The sequence below is a fragment of the Sinocyclocheilus rhinocerous genome, unplaced genomic scaffold, assembly GCF_001515625.1.
Source record: "Sinocyclocheilus rhinocerous isolate Xijiao unplaced genomic scaffold, SAMN03320098_v1.1 scaffold869, whole genome shotgun sequence".
In the NCBI taxonomy this organism is placed as follows: domain Eukaryota; kingdom Metazoa; phylum Chordata; class Actinopteri; order Cypriniformes; family Cyprinidae; genus Sinocyclocheilus; species Sinocyclocheilus rhinocerous.
Window position 1 is genome coordinate 1,149,024 of NW_015653483.1, and position 4,333 is coordinate 1,153,356.

The window sequence follows — 4,333 nt, forward strand, 5'->3', positions numbered from 1 at the left end:
ATATATATATATATATATATATATCCTCTAAACCTTTGAACAGTAATGTAAACAGAAATTTATAACTTCAATATACCACATTTATTTTGGATACAAGTAAAGTGAAGTCAGAGCTGACAGCCTCATGGACAGTGCTCCAACATACAACCATATATGGTTGTGCTTTAGGCAACCTGAGTTTGAGTCCCAGCTCGTGGTACCTTCCACTCCCACTTTGCTTCCTGTCTGCTCTCTATGCTGTCATACATAAATAAAAATAAAAATGATAAGTAAAGTGAAGTTGCTCTTAAGGAAATATTCCCTGCTCAGTCTGTAGGGAGCAGTGCAGGATTCATGTGAATCAGAAGAATCAGAAGCTTGTGCTACTGACAAGCTACAAAGACATACATTGTCTAACCTTAAGAATATCAGTGCCATTCTGCTTAAGTCCTCATACAAGAAAAATGTGAATAATTACTCATTCACCACCAAAAGGAGTAGTAATTAAAACAACCATCCATAATCATTATTTTACACCATACCATCATTTCTTTAAGTGCATGCAACACCATTCACACATTAATTTGCTCAAAAATCTACAGCTTTTGCTAAAGTCATACTATTATACTATTAATAAAATTGCACACAGGTTATTTTATGCACACAAATATGACAATAAAAGTTCAGATTTATATTACATTTGCAAAACATTTTACTCCCTTAATGTGACACGTTTCCAAGTGAAACAGGACTTTCAATAAGAAAATATTGTGCGTGGGATTAGACGGTATCCATTGAGAATTAATTGAAGTGTTTGCATTATATACACTAGAAGAGTGGTTATTAACCTATTTGATTTCAACACCCCCATTTGTCCAAGACAATATTCAAAAGCCCTTTCATCTTGTCTGATATGTACCTCTGGTACTTCTGTTGAAATAAAAATAAATAAACTCAAAAATATGATTTTAGTGGTACATATTTATTATAAGTTTATTCAGCATTTTAATTAAGATGATTGTTATAACCAAACGTAAATAATTTTAAGACTTATTGGAGCATCATTGGAAGTTTGCTGAGGCCCCCTGGCTGAGAACCAATAAAACAATGGCAACATATCTCTTCGGTGACTGCTTTACGATAATCAGTTATCCACATGACCTAAGTAACATCAGTGGAAAAGGAAAGCGTGAGTCAAGGTTAAGTAAACAATTGTTTTCTTCAAAATAAAATGCACAGATGAATCATTCCCAATAAGACCAGGTGCAACAATTGATTAAGTCAATAAGTTCATTTTGATTTCATATTGACGTTTACATGGCATCTGTGAACTTGATATATTTTTCCCATAAAATTACAGTCTATCTCCTAATGCCATTAGCTGAAAGCCCATGGTTCTGTGGTTGACATATGTACTGGCTGCAGCTCAACATTGTTTGGCACAAAGTAAGAGAGAAAGCAGGGAGGAGAGAGAGGCCATTCCCCTGTGAGTGAAGGCAAGCAGTCAAGGTCGGAGGAGATCAGGATGGGGTTAATGAAATGATGACAGCAGGGGTGAGGGGGAAAACTCCAGTGGTAATTTACAAGCCTCTCCCCTGTAGGGCTGAAGGTTACACTAGGCCCTGTTGGGGAAAAAGCAGGAGAATGGGACAATGCGATGGATCTACACATACTTCACACCCCACGGGCTGACACACACACACACACACACACACACACACACACACAAACACACACACACACACACAAACACACACACAATGCGGTAGCAGTAAGTGTCATTGTATGGCAATCAAGATATTAGAGTCAGTTAGGTTAACAGATGTGCGCATGTAGGGCAGGAACATAGCAAAAGTCAAACAAAGAGAGAGCATAACTGTGTATATTAGTATATAACATATATGTAAGGATCAAATCATGAGGAATCCATTTTTTTGTGACTTCTGGAGATATATTAACCCTGTAAAGTCTGGCATATGAAATAACAGTCAGACAAATCTATTTTCTTTTTCTTTTCAAATGAAACCATTTACTAAACCTTTAGACAATTGAAAAAATATCAAATATAAAAGTTTGCGTGTATGTGTTCTTTGTTGAGTATCATATCTGATACATCAAGCTTTTATGGCTCATATACTATGACAACATTAAGCTAAAAAAAAAAACACCTCAGCTTTATTCAGATGCCCAAACTGAGCAAAAATATGCAATTTATGCAATTTGTTATTATTTATATGGCCAGAGAGTGATGAAATTCTGTTAGTTTGTATAGCAGATTACTTTGATTACTTTAATTATCAATGGTCACTGTATATCTTCAATAATATTTATCATAAGATTATATTTAAATGGTTAGTTTAATATATCAAAACTCTATAGTTTTAATTGTGGGGGGAATGAAAGAATGTTTGAAAGATGTAATAATAATAATAAAAATAATAATACGTTTACTTTATATAGCGCCTTTCGGCAAAATCAAAGTCGCTTTACAATATTATAACAAATAAACGTACAAATATTACATTAGAACATGATTTTTCAAAACAAAACAAAAATGATATATGGATCATCAAGAAAACCTAAGTAAGTGCTGAAATAATAATAACAATGTAAAATATATTCTTGTGTTTACTTTAGCAAATATTCAGTGAAGATTTCACAGTAAAAAGATACTTGTATCCTGACCAGAAGTGGGATGTTTTTTTAGAATTATACTAAAAGGCATTTTACTTGCTAAAACATATAAACTACCAATCAGACAACAGAAGCCATGTTGAGGATTGAGTACAGCAGGTTTTTCAGATCAATTATCATGTTGATAATTTAGAGGCCTCAGAAATGTGCCTATCAAATATGATAAAGTAGGCTGTATAGGCTAGTACATAAAAAAGCTCTCTCTCTGGAATTCACCAATTTTCTTTAAATTTCACATAAAATGACACCATATTTTGTCTGATTTGAAAAAAGATACGGAAGCTCTCTACCTCATGCTAATTGCATTACATTGCGACACAAGTAAAAGCCTGGATGTAAGTGATTGTTGTAATTAGAGCGCTTTAAATTACAGCCCTAATTCCAGACGATGTCCCCCCACCATTCATATGCTGCTGACCACGCTAGAAATTCCCCCTGATGGGACTCCTGGCTCTGTCATAAAACTATCTGAGGTGTAATCTTCAACTGATTTACCTGCCGTTTTCTCAACATCGCCCAATAAAAAGGGCGAGACCGCCGAGGTTTCATGGGGCTAGTTTGTGATTAGGGATGCATAATCGTATCCTGCTTTGATCGTTTCCATGCCTTATAACTTCTAGCATATATAATGCGAGGGACTCGTGAGACAGACAGAGTGCAGTGTAAGCAGGGAGGATTTGGGAGCAGCACTGGGCTGCAGTCTTAATCTGGTTCTGGAGACAAAGTGTTTATGATGTACATCATTGGCTGAACTGGAGGAAGGACTAATTATAGTCATCCCGCATGACACATCCTGAGGTATTGACCATTTGTTCTTTTTGGTTAGATGGGGTACTAAGCACCCGAAGAGCAGCTCTCAACTGTCCGAGGAAAGCTGATGAGTGTGTTAAAAACAACAAAAACTCTTATGAGAGATGAGGGGGTGAAGTTGCTGACTACAGCAAAGTCCACAAATTAAACCTCAGTTTTTTTCCTCATTTGTTTCCAGGGTAATAGTTTTCAACCTGGCTAGAGCGTGATGTTGTTTTCCGCTCTGCCGTTTGGATCGACAATCGCTACTGTTCTTGTTCATGGAAAGTTCAAGGCATTATTCACGAAGTAAAACTGTGACACTGACATTAAAGTATAAATGAATGTGTACTCTCTTCCACCACTCTCTGAGGTGGAGATAATGAGATGCTATATCACAATGATGGAGGGAGTGGAAATCTGATTAAGATGTGCTTGCATCCAACGTCTCAACTAACTGCGAAACTCATAAAACGCATTTGCTGTCTCCCCCATAACTAATGGCTGGTTTTCACGGCTTTGACAGCGAGCCGTGTGTGTTATTTTGTCCGGGTATTATAATAATAATGAGAGCAAATTAGAACAATCAATTTCCATGGGTGGTTCTTGATTGGGGATGATGGGCAATATGGCACTGGGTAATCCATCTTCCTGGCCCTGTCTCATTAATGGCTGCGTCGCCGCGACAACAGCCAATGGCAGTGCGGCGCTATGGAACACATGGGGGCACCATTCTGTGAGCCTATGTTCAATTAGCAGTGGCGGCGATAAACAGAGTGATGTATGCAGGCTCGCAGATGTGGCAGCTTGAATTTAGAGCCTTTTAAAGCCCCTGTATGTATCCTCTGTGCCTCGACACACTCGCATGAGC

The 4,333-nt window shown here is 37.3% G+C and overlaps 1 long non-coding RNA gene across 1 annotated transcript in view; it reads right to left on the reverse strand.

Annotated features, from left to right (window-relative positions):
* Positions 1 to 4,333, reverse strand: part of LOC107716292 (uncharacterized) — a 21,227-nt gene that overhangs the window by 9,757 nt on the left and 7,137 nt on the right. The gene's annotated exons all lie outside the window — the stretch shown is intronic.